The sequence below is a fragment of the Miscanthus floridulus genome, chromosome 9 (genome assembly GCF_019320115.1).
Source record: "Miscanthus floridulus cultivar M001 chromosome 9, ASM1932011v1, whole genome shotgun sequence".
NCBI classification, from domain to species: Eukaryota; Viridiplantae; Streptophyta; class Magnoliopsida; order Poales; family Poaceae; genus Miscanthus; species Miscanthus floridulus.
Window position 1 is genome coordinate 79,225,874 of NC_089588.1, and position 13,203 is coordinate 79,239,076.

The window sequence follows — 13,203 nt, forward strand, 5'->3', positions numbered from 1 at the left end:
GTGATTGGGAGCTTGGTGATCATCCGGCGGAGCTTGTGGATGACTCAACTCATGTTGTGAGCAGTCGTGGGCGATTCACCGCGTCGTAGTGATGAAGAATCAGTCTATATAGATCACTCGGTTCTTGCGTGGATTGAGGGTGAGCGATACCCTTGCGCGAGTGGTCCAACGAGGACTAGTAGGGAGTGCCGACTCTCTGATATCTCGAAAAAACATCACCGTGTTCCTTTCCCTCTCTTTACTTTGATCTTTTACATTTGAGCACTTACATTCTCGTATTTACTATACTAGAATTGCTATGCTAGAGTAGGATTGGAACCTAGGGTGCTAAACTCTTTGTGCGGTAGAACAATAGAAATCACTTTTAAGCACAAGGAGTGAAATGGGCTAAGTGGTAGGACTTAATTGTTGTGAGAAATTTTAGATTAGCCCAATTCACCCTGTTCTTGGGCATCTTCATCCTTTCAATATCCTTTACCTAAAAAATCATTACTATGAGACGGTGATATTTCGAAACCAAGAAATGATCTCATATTTTTAATTATTATGCCAAGCCAGTTCTCCAAAATTGCTACTCAATGTAAGTGTTCAGTAAAAGCTTTCATGTGGCATAAAAAAGACGGACACTTTTTTCATTTTGTTAATGTATATTTGTACGAGACTTTGGCGATCCCTTCCTCAGTGTACAACAAGTGTGGGCATAGAAACATGTTTATTACACAAACAAGCACATATAAAACATTTCATACAAAAGTAATCATCAGTTTTCCAACATGCTCCTAGGTAGCATCCGTCTTTTGTAACTCACCTCCACTTTCCCTCTAGGTTCTGGGGAAAGCTTTAGCCAATTGGTCTCGGGGAATGATGACACCAACTTGAGCTCAAAGTTCCTTAGCAAATGGCTCCATATCACCTTCACTTGCATATAGGCATAAGCTTCGCCAGGGCAAGCATGTCTTCCACCACTGAACGCGTTGTAAGTGAACTTTCCGCCAACTCTGTCTTCCTCCCTTCCATGACCAAACCGGTGCGGGTCATACACATCAGGGTCCTTGTAAATATAAGGAATGTTGTGGTTTATCACGAGAGGGCTTGCTATGGTATGCCCACTCGGAATCTCATACTCGTAGCCTTCTCTAGTCCGCACGGTGAAGTTCTTGCGCACCTTGCGAAGAAATATTGGTGCTGTAGGGTGCATCCGAAGTGCCTCCTTGATGCAGCAGTGTAGGAAACTCATCTCCAGAAGGGTATCGTAGTCTATGTTGTCCCCATGTTTCTTGACAATTTGCTGCTGCTCCTCAAGGGCAGCCTCCAAGCACTCTGTGTGGCTTAGAAGGCGAGCTCCAGTCCACGTGCTGCTGGTCGTGCTTGTGTGCTTCCCAGCAAAGAGGATGGCAATTATGAGCCCGGTAACCTCAGCTTCAGTCGTGGGGCGGCCATCCTTGTATTTGGAGTCCATCAGGTTCTGCAGAACATCCTCCTCGACTCGGTTGGTGCTCTTACGCGATCGAACAATCTCAGCGAAAATGCTTGAGAGCCTAGCACTCGCCCTGTCGCGACGTCGAGTCGTAGGCGTTGGGGCATATGGAAACAGCAAACTGGTCAGCTGCAAGCTGTTTTCTGTTGACAAATAAGGCATTTTCATATTTATTTTAATCCATAAAAATAACGCAATAAAAAAGAGAGTGAAGTCATGAATGAAAAGACAGAAACAGTTCATGACAAAAGTTAACATGATGATAAGACAAATTATAGAGCCGAAACATATGTGAAACATTGTTTTACATAGCTGAAGCATCACAGACATGATCATAAATATTAAAAATGTGTTCTCAAATATCAAGACCATGATGATCACAAAAATAAAAGGAACCAGAAAACCAGCATAATCATCCAAATCAACCAAACAGAACATGTTGAATATGAAAGCAGTATTGCCTAGAAACATCATGATATTGATAATGAAACTCAGAAGAGGGTGAAGAAGATTATACCCTGCGGCGGAGCCGCTCGCACCAGGAAAGGCCATGGTGGTGCTTTGTTGTTGTAGTCGTCCCGCTCGATGCAGTGCAGACAAGGACGCCGTGAAGAAGCACCGCTACTGGTTCACCAGCGAGTAGTCGTGTCACCACTGACACTCCCCAAAAACGTAATCGCCCGTCTTCACCCGAGCAGGTGAAGCCCACGACGGAGACGCGTTTCGGAGGCCTACTCTTCCATCTCTGGTGCTCGCCGGAGGTGGAACGGGAAGAACTTGCGCTGCTGGAGAGTGGTGTACTTCGCCAAGAGAGCTTAACCGAGAGGGGAGGATTTGTTTTATAGGCAGAGGCCAGAAGACGAGAAGCCGACGACACCGAGGGGTCACACCTCCCTTCTGCGGTGGAAGAGACGGAGACGGAGAGCCAGGAGTCACGGGAGTTACCAGAAACTCCTCCAATCAATTCCAATCAATTCGTCAGTTTCAAAAATAAAGGCCTCGCCCGCCCGTCCGCTCGCTCGCCGCCGCCCGCCTGCCTCGCCACGCCACGCCCACGCCCACGCCCACGCCCACGCCCACGCCACGCGCACGGGCACGGGCTCGGGCCGGGCCGGGCGGCGGCGGCGCGCGCGCGCGCGTGTGGCATTCCAGGTGACCCACTTTTACTTCTCAAATAGATCGATCAATGATCAAGTATTTAAGTAGAGTCGTCTCTCGATTAAATTCCCATATGGTACAAAACCATTAATGTACATGTACGGACCATAGAGTTTAATAGAGATATTAAATAAATGGGCCAAGCCCATAATATCTAACAATATCTAACAATCCCCACCAAACTCTAGGGTACGCAGTTTGAAATTCTCAGAACCACATTCCTTTTATATACCAGTGTTTCGATGGAGACTGTTAAGTTGAACATCCATCTAGAAAGCTAGCTACACTCATCCACAACTGAACAATGGACAGAACCTTGAATTGACAGTTTTGTGCGAGATGAGTTTCACATAACCTCTTAACTGATACTAGGCTGCCAAGTGCCTTCCCTCTGTTTTGAAGCATATAAGTCACACTTCGAGGCCTTTTCATGAGCATCTAGAGATTACCCACATCTCATAGATTGTGACTAGCAATCGAGCTCATATAGGTGTGTTCCTTATAGGATGTTCTGTAGGACAACATCCCCGCTATACCAAGCCGCTCGGATCACATTAAGAACTTAATCATCCTGCCTAACAGTATTAGAGAGACGGTGCATCTCCAACGAACTGAGCTATAATCTAAGGGGTCTCTCCCTCAGTCAATCAACAGCTTGTTTCGCCATCCTAATTCACGGGATCTCCGATCACATAGGATAGGTTACCACTGTTGATGGCTCTATGTGGGTCTCAAACCCAGTTCCCTCGACGCACCTTCTATCACATTGCGTGACAGACCCTTAGTGAATTGATCTGCCAGATTATTTGATGTATGGACATAGTCCAATGCAATTACTCCGGAGTTTCTCAGTTTTCTGACAGTCTTCAAACGTCTCTTCACATGCTTTGTGGACTTCATGTTATCCTTAGAACTGTTTACCTTAGTGATCACAGTTTGATTATCACAGTTCATGGAAATTGCTGGGATTGGTTTCTCAACAATCGGCAAATCCATCAGGAGATCACGGAGCCACTCTGCCTCAGCACTAGCGGTATCCAATGCGGTCAGTTCTGCTTCCATTGTAGACTTCGTTAAGATAGTCTGCTTGCAAGACTTCCAAGAAACAGCACCACCTCCAAGTAGAAACACGTATCCACTCGTGGCATACAGCTGATCCGCATCAGAAATCCAATTAGCATCACAATAACCCTCTAGTACCCTCGGATACCCGGAAAAGTGAATGCTGTAACTCATTGTCCCTTTCAAATAGCGCAGCACTCTCTCAAGAGCATTCCAGTGAGTATCTCCCGGATTTGACACAAACCGGCTCAGTTTGCTTACAGCGAACGAGATATCAGGCCTGGTTGCGCTAGCTAGGTACATAAGAGAACCAATTATCTGTGAATATCTCAATTGGTCTCTTGCAATTCTGTGATTCTTCCTCAAATGAATACTTGGATCGTACGGAGTAGGAGCAGGCGTACACTCATTGTACCCAAATCGGTTCAAGACCTTTTCCACATAGTGAGACTGCATAAGAGTTACCCCACCATTTCCTTCCTCCCTTGAAAGCTTAATGTTGAGAATAACATCAGCCTCTCCCAAGTCTTTCATCTCAAAGTTACTCGACAAAAAATCTTTTACTTCTTTAATCACATTTAGATTGTTGCCAAATATTAATATATCATCCACATATAAGCATAGTATCACACCATCACCACCACCAAACCGATAATATACACATTTATCAGCTTCATTCACAACAAAGCCGGCTGATGTTAAAGTTTTATCAAACTTCTCATGCCACTGCTTGGGGGCTTGCTTTAGGCCGTACAGGGACTTCAATAACTTACAGACTTTACCCTCTTGACCATTTGCAATAAACCCATCAGGCTGATCCATGTAGATCTCTTCCTCAAGCTCTCCATTTAGGAAGGCTGTCTTAACATCCATCTGATGAATGAAAAGACCATGTGAGGCAGCCAGGGATAGCAACACACGAATGGTCGTCAATCGAGCAACAGGTGAGTAAGTATCAAAGTAATCTTCACCTTCCTTCTGTGTATAACCCTTAGCAACAAGCCTAGCTTTGTACTTCTCAATTGTACCATCAGGCCTCAGCTTCTTTTTAAACACCCATTTACAGCCCACAGGTTTGCAACCAAATGGACGATCAACCACTTCCCACGTCCCATTGGACATAATGGAGTTCATCTCACTTTGCACTGCCTCCTTCCACATGTCAGAATCAGGAGAAGAGTATGCCTCAGAAATGGTTGTGGGAGTGTCATCCACGAGATATATAATAAAGTCTTCTCCAAAGGATTTTGCAACTCTTTGCCTCTTACTCCTTCGAGTGACAGTATTATCATCCTTCTCAGGATTTTGCTCAAGCTCATAGGTGTTATCATCAGCGTGTATATTTGATTCATGAAGTTCAGGAATAGAATCATGACTAGACATTCTAGATGCACCTATTTTCATTGGAAATTCATTCTCAAAGAATGTGGCATCTCTAGACTCCATGACCGTTCCAACAGCCATATCAGGAGCACTAGAATTTATTATTAAAAAACGATAGCCCACACTATGAATGGCATAGCCTAAGAAAACACAATCTACAGTTTTTGGTCCAAGCTTTCGCTTTTTGTTTATTGGCACATTCACTTTGGCCAAACAACCCCAAACGCGAAGATAAGAAATATTTAATCTCTTTTTCTCCCAATCCTCAAATGGAGTGATTTCTTTGTTCTTTGTGGGCACTCTATTTAGGACATGATTCGCAGTTAAAATTGCCTCACCCCACCATTCCTTAGATAAACCAGCTGTCTCCAACATGGCATTCACCAAGTCAGTTAGAGTGCGGTTCTTTCTTTCAGCAATCCCATTGGATTGTGGTGAGTATGGAGGTGTCCTCTCATGAATTATACCGTGCACCGCGCAAAACTCAGAAAATTCATTAGAGAAATATTCTCCCCCGCGATCGGACCGCAACCGTTTGATATGCTTTTCAAGTTGATTCTCAGCCTCGGCTTTAAAGGTTTTAAAATAATGTAATGCCTCATCTTTTGTTTTAATTAGGTACACATAGCAATATCGAGTGCAATCATCTATGAACGTTATGAAGTATCTCTTACCACCTTTTGTCAAAATTCCGTTCATTTCACAAATATCGGAATGGATGAGATCAAGTGGTGCCAACTCTCTCGCCACAGCTGCCTTGTGAGGCTTGCGAGGTTGTTTTGCCTCAACGCATGTATGACATTTGGAGCTTTTGGCAACGTCAAATTTAGGAATTAAATTCAAACCAGCTAAGCGGGACATGCAACCAAGATTAACATGACATAATCGAGAATGCCAAACATTCATCTCAACATTAACGTTATTAACGACATTATTCACTGCAAGAGGTAAAGTATCAACCAAAGACAAGCGGAACAAGCCTCCGCTCTCATAGCCTTTTCCAACAAAGGTTCCATACTTTGACATAACACATTTATTCGACTCAAACACAAGTTTAAAACCGTCTCGACATAGCAGAGAGCCACTAATAAGATTTTTCCTTATTGAGGGGACATGATGCACGTTCTTGAGTTGCACGGTCTTCCCCGAAGTAAGCTTCAGATCCACCGTACCAACACCATGAACACCAGCACGCGCGCCATTCCCCATCAGCAAGGCTCCACTCCTCCCGACCTGGTAAAAAGAAAACAAGGACTTATCAGCACACACATGTATATTTGCACCTGTATCAACCCACCAATCAGGTGAGGAACAAACTGTAAATGCAGATAAATTACCATACCCAGCAGCGTCTGCATCAGTCTCAATGGTGTTGACTGTCTTCGCCTTTGGTGGGGGCTTCCACTTAGCCTCAGGACACTCTCTAGAAAAGTGCCCAGTGTTCCCACAAGTGAAGCAGTTCATCTTTGCCTTGTCTAATCCCATCTTCTTAATATTACCTTTCTTGAAGAAGGTAGTGGATTTCTGCTTAAGCTCCTGCTGGGGCTTCTTCTTTTGTGGCTTAGGACGAAACTTTTGCACCACATGTGCACTAGTAGTCGCCTCACCATTCCCGCCCTTGCTCTTTCCCTTAACATCCTTTGCTCTTGCCTTGTCCTCAACATCAAGAGTGCCAACAAGTTCAGCAATGCTAAACTGCTGCCTCTTGTGTTTCAAGGTAGTAGCAAAATCAGTCCAGGAAGGTGGCAGCTTAGCAATAATGCAACCTGCCACGAACCTGTCAGGGAGAGGACAGCCGTACAGCTCCAATTCCTTCACCAGTCCCTGTATCTCATGAGCCTGTTCGACTACAGGACGGTTATCCACCATCTTGTAGTCATGGAACTGCTCCATGATGTACAGCTCAGAACCGGCGTCGGAAAGACCGTACCGGGCCTCAAGGGCTTCCCACACAGCTCTGCCAGTCGGGAGTGGTATGTAGGCATCAACCAGAGAATCATTGATGATGCTCAACAGTGCAGCCTTGCACATGGTCTCAGCATGTCCCCAAGCCTGCTCATCCTCATCGGATCTCACAGTAGCAGGCTGCTCATTGAGCACATGACCACAGCGCATGGCCGACAACCACAGAAGGGCTTTCTCACGCCACCTCTTGTAGTGAGTGCCCTCAAACGGCGTAGGCTTTAGCATGCCCGCAAAGCCAACAGATGAAAATGGCCTGAAATTACGTTTTTGGATTGTTGACAAATAAGGCATTTTCATATTTATTTTAATCCATAAAAATAACGCAATAAAAAAGAGAGTGAAGTCATGAATGAAAAGACAGAAACAGTTCATGACAAAAGTTAACATGATGATAAGACAAATTATAGAGCCGAAACATATGTGAAACATTGTTTTACATAGCTGAAGCATCACAGACATGATCATAAATATTAAAAATGTGTTCTCAAATATCAAGACCATGATGATCACAAAAATAAAAGGAACCAGAAAACCAGCATAATCATCCAAATCAACCAAACAGAACATGTTGAATATGAAAGCAGTATTGCCTAGAAACATCATGATATTGATAATGAAACTCAGAAGAGGGTGAAGAAGATTATACCCTGCGGCGGAGCCGCTCGCACCAGGAAAGGCCATGGTGGTGCTTTGTTGTTGTAGTCGTCCCGCTCGATGCAGTGCAGACAAGGACGCCGTGAAGAAGCACCGCTACTGGTTCACCAGCGAGTAGTCGTGTCACCACTGACACTCCCCAAAAACGTAATCGCCCGTCTTCACCCGAGCAGGTGAAGCCCACGACGGAGACGCGTTTCGGAGGCCTACTCTTCCATCTCTGGTGCTCGCCGGAGGTGGAACGGGAAGAACTTGCGCTGCTGGAGAGTGGTGTACTTCGCCAAGAGAGCTTAACCGAGAGGGGAGGATTTGTTTTATAGGCAGAGGCCAGAAGACGAGAAGCCGACGACACCGAGGGGTCACACCTCCCTTCTGCGGTGGAAGAGACGGAGACGGAGAGCCAGGAGTCACGGGAGTTACCAGAAACTCCTCCAATCAATTCCAATCAATTCGTCAGTTTCAAAAATAAAGGCCTTGCCCGCCCGTCCGCTCGCTCGCCGCCGCCTGCCTGCCTCGCCTCGCCACGCCACGCCACGCCCACGGGCTCGGGCCGGGCGGCGGCGGCGCGCGCGCGCGCGCGTGGCATTCAGGTGACCCACTTTTACTTCTCAAATAGATCGATCAATGATCAAGTATTTAAGTAGAGTCGTCTCTCGATTAAATTCCCATATGGTACAAAACAATTAATGTACATGTACGGACCATAGAGTTTAATAGAGATATTAAATAAATGGGCCAAGCCCATATTATCTAACAATATCTAACATTTTCTGTGAGTTCGTGGAATGCAGAGAAAACCTCGTCGAACATCTTCTCCCGAACCTCTTTCCCAAGTAGGCAACGGGCTGAGATCAACATGAGTAACTGCTCTAGTTCTTGCTTTAGATCAACGGTACCATGCTGTCCCCATTTCGCAAAGTATTTCTGTGTACCAAAATGCATGACCATTTATAAACATATATGTACTCTTCCTGACAGGAAAAACTTTATTTCTTAGATACTCCTAATAATGATGCAGTCTTCAATATTTAGCTATGCCCACACTACATTTAAAAAAAAACGCTATCAGATTAATTGGTGATGTTATTACTTTACTTCTCAAGGCAAATCTATGATATCATTATCATATTTCCAAAATAAATATTTTGAAAGATATCTTTATAGTCATATTTGAGAAGTCACTACTGGACTCAGTGAATTTGCCGAGTGCCAGGGGCACTCGGCAAAGCCCAATTTACACTCGGCAAAGGCTTTGCCGAGTGCTGCACTCGGCAAAGAGCACTCGGCAAAAAAAGAGTCGGCAAAGACGTCTTTGCCGAGTGTCTTTTGTCGGGCACTCGGCAAAGCCTTTGCCGAGTGTCGACACTCGGCAAAGTTGGAACCGAAAAAAAAGCCGAAAAAAATGGGAATTTTTACCCAAAAAAATGAAATTTTTTTTTAATTGGTGGAGGCCCCCACCGGTCAGCGCCCATCCATCTCCGGCTTTTTTCGCGTAAATTTCACGGCTACGCGGCCGACGGGATTCGAACCCAAGACCTCCCGCTGCGCACAAACCTCCTCTACCACTACACCACACTGTCACTTGTGTCTAGATTCCGTTTTAGTTCCCAATATATTATACTAAACCGAGTGTAAATTGCTTATTTGAGACTCTAAATGAATTCAAATCAAAAAGTGGTCAACTACAAAGTTTCATAACTTTTTGAGATCTACAATTTTCATTTAGTAAGTTTTTCCATCCGAGGTCGTTTGAAAAATTTGAATTTTAAATTTGAGAGATTCAAACGTAGTTTTGCATGATAAGATGATTTCAAATCAAAAAGTTGTCAACTACATAGTTTCATAACTTTTGGAGATCTACAATTTTCATTTAGGAAGTTTTTTCATCCGAGGTCGTTTGAAAAATTCAAATTTTAAAATTTTCAAATTCAAACGTCGTTTTTGCATGAAAAATGATTTCAAATCAAAATGTTGCCAACTACAAAATTTCATAACTTCTCAAGATCTACAAAGTTTATTTTGGTCATTTGTTCATCCGACATAGTGGTAGTAACATTGTTCACAAATCATATATATCTCTCTTCTATTTTCATGAAATTAATATGAGAGATGTATATTTTATGAACAACGTTATTGTCGCTTTGTCAAATGAAGAAATGACCAAAATAAACTTTGTAGATCTTGAGAAGTTATACAACTTTGTAGTTGAAAAGTTTTTCATTTGAATTCATTTAGGGCCTCAAAAATTGATTCGAAAAACTGATTTGCCGAGGGCCAAAAAAATGCACACGGCAAAATACCTCTTTGCCGAGTGCCAAAATATAGGCACTCGGCAAAATACGGCTTTGCCGAGTGCTAAAAAAAGGCACTCGGCAAACTGAGAGTAAATTGCTTGTTTGAGGCCCTAAATGAATTCAAATCAAAAAGTGGTCAACTACAAAGTTTCATAACTTTTTGAGATCTACAATTTTCATTTAGTAAGTTTTTCCATCCGAGGTCGTTTGAAAAATTTGAATTTTAAATTTGAGAGATTCAAACATAGTTTTGCATGATAAGATGATTTCAAATCAAAAAGTTGTCAACTACATAGTTTCATAACTTTTGGAGATCTACAATTTTCATTTAGGAAGTTTTTTCATCCGAGGTCGTTTGAAAAATTCAAATTTTAAAATTTTCAAATTCAAACGTCGTTTTTGCATGACCAGATGATTTCAAATCAAAATGTTGCCAACTACAAAATTTCATAACTTATCAAGATCTATAAAGTTTATTTTGGTCATTTGTTCATCCGACGTAGTGGTAGTAACATTGTTCACAAATCTTATATATGTATCTTCTACTTTCATGAAATTAATATGAGAGATATGAGATATGTAGATTTTATGAACAACGTTATTGTCGCTTTGTCAAATGAAGAAATGACCAAAATAAACTTTGTAGATCTTGAGAAGTTATACAACTTTGTAGTTGAAAAGTTTTTCATTTGAATTCATTTAGGGCCTCAAAAATTGCTTCGAAAAAATGATTTGCCGAGGGCAAAAAAAATGCACACGGCAAAAAGCTTCTTTGCCGAGTGCCAGAAAAAAACACTCGGCAAAGACGTATTTTGCCGTGTGTTTTTGTTTGCCGAGTGTATTTTATTTGGCACTCGGCAAACACGGTATTTGCCGAGTGCCCGATAAAATACACTCGGCAAAGCCTCGGCACTCGGCAAATCGCCGGTTTCCGGTAGCGAGTTGGGCAACTGAAATGCTTAATATAATATATCTTCTATTTGTCACTAAACGAAGCAACAAAATTAGGAAAATGATAGTGATACGAAACCACCCACACTGGAATGCTCTACACACATCCATTGGTCCTTGATCTGTCATATTTATCTTGTGTTTGGTTTTCACCTCCTAAAGTTTAGTCTATGTCACATCGGATGTTTGACACTAATTTGAAGTATTAAACTAATTAAGACTAATTACAAAACTAATTGCACAGATTGATACTAATTTGCAAGATGAATCTATTAAGCCTAATTAGTCCATGATTTGACAACGTGGTGCTACAGTAAATATGTGCTAATGATGGATTAATTAGGCTTAATAGATTCGTCTCGCGAATTAGCCACGACTTCTACAATTAGTTTTATAATTAGCTCATGTTTAGTCCTCCTAATTAGCATTCGAACGCAAGGACTAAACTTTAGTCCCCGGATCCGAACACCCATTTAGTCCACACACATACCATACAGCAATATAGTACAGCTAGACAGTTGCACTGGAGATTATCAAGCCTACTCACGCTAAATAATTCGTAAGTAAAAAATATGCTCATGCAACATAAAATGGAAAATTCTGAATAACGATATATATGTAGTTAAAGATTACTTTCTCCGTCCTAAAATACAAGGTATACTAGGAATTCTAGGACATATAGCAAATGACGCATGTAATCTTCCAGTAAGATATTGTGATTACCCATATTTGAGTTGGTGATAGACATTAATGGTATGCATAACGCATGTGGATGTTGTCTTTTAAATTGAGTTATACAGAGTTATTGCTCCTAAATCACATAATTTAGGACAAATTTTGAATGATTGGACACCTTATATAGGACGGAGAGAGTATTAATAAATGCTGATATTATTTTATATGTCCTTTTCACTGGTCATCTTAAATCTTTTTCATGAATCAACTTATCCATCTTATGGAAAAAAAGAAAGTGTTTCAGAAAGAATACACTCTAAATGAATTAATATGTCAAACTTTTCCAGTTAACAATAATGAAACTCTGACTTCCATCCTTGCCTATATATAATGCAATAACACTAGATAATGGAAAGAAACACAACATGATATCCACTTACATGAGAGAGAAAACTCCAAAATCAGTACAAATAAAGCCAAGCCTATTTTGATGGTTGTTTTGTCAACAAAACTTACTAGCCACTGGTGCCCATGCTTCACTGCGGGTAACTCTTTGGATATATTCTATTTACACCTTTTTTTAATCAGAACAGGTTTGTCCCTCCTATTCTATCAATAAAGGCATCTATATCTTATCAAAAAATTGTTTACCACTTTTATGTACCTATGACAATTTGTAATGCATTTTGTTTGCTTAGTTTTAATGACCATATATCATTTTTATTTAGCTTAAATGTTGGAGAAAATTTTGTTAGTCCATATTCATATTTAAACAAATATTTTTAAAACTTATTTTTCCTTGTTATTCCTCAAATTAAGGGTCATGCATGACTATGGGATAATCAATTAGAGCCTTGCTTCAACTATATGGAGGTAATTTATCAATAAGATGACCCTAGAAGTTTTTCTTATTTATATATAGTTTATTTATGATCAAGAAGCAATGTTAGGATTTGCGGTATCCAACATCTCTAGATATTTGACACTACAACAATTGCAGGATGTCATGAGTATTAGATGAGGTTAATCAAGCATATCTAATTTGTTGTGTTTTTTGCTAGTGGCATTTGTCCATGCCCCGTAATTGTGCAATTATCCATATTAATAAGCACCAAAAAGTTGCTATTATGTTTATTTTTAGGAGGTCAAGTGTGGTGGTGCGGGCAGCATGGCCAAGTGTGGTGGCGCGGTAAGACGGGCGGCATGCGGCTCGCTCAAGATGCTTCATTTCAGTAGGAAGTTAGCTTTGTGTTGTTGTTCTGTGGCTCGATGTTATGATTATGCACAGTTTTCCTACTTAGAGCGTGTGAAGAGCATATTCATGTGAAGGAGGCCGTGTTCATTTTCATGTCTGATGTAGGAGAGTTGATGTAATGAAAGTGAAGTATCATCGTGGCTTAATAAGACTGTCATCCCGATTATTTCTATGCATCTCGGTTCACTGTAAGCAGCATCGAATTGTAATGCGACAACACATACATATATGCAATTATTAGGAGCTTACCATGGGTGCAAATAAGTTGATTGTATCCACTAAACTCTCAAGAACAATGATCGATGTTTGAAAATACCAAAGATAATAAT

The 13,203-nt window shown here is 41.6% G+C and overlaps 1 pseudogene; it reads right to left on the reverse strand.

The window, feature by feature from the left end:
• Positions 1-760: 760 nt before the first annotated feature.
• Positions 761-13,203, reverse strand: part of LOC136482223 (obtusifoliol 14-alpha demethylase-like) — a 14,029-nt pseudogene continuing 1,586 nt past the window's right edge.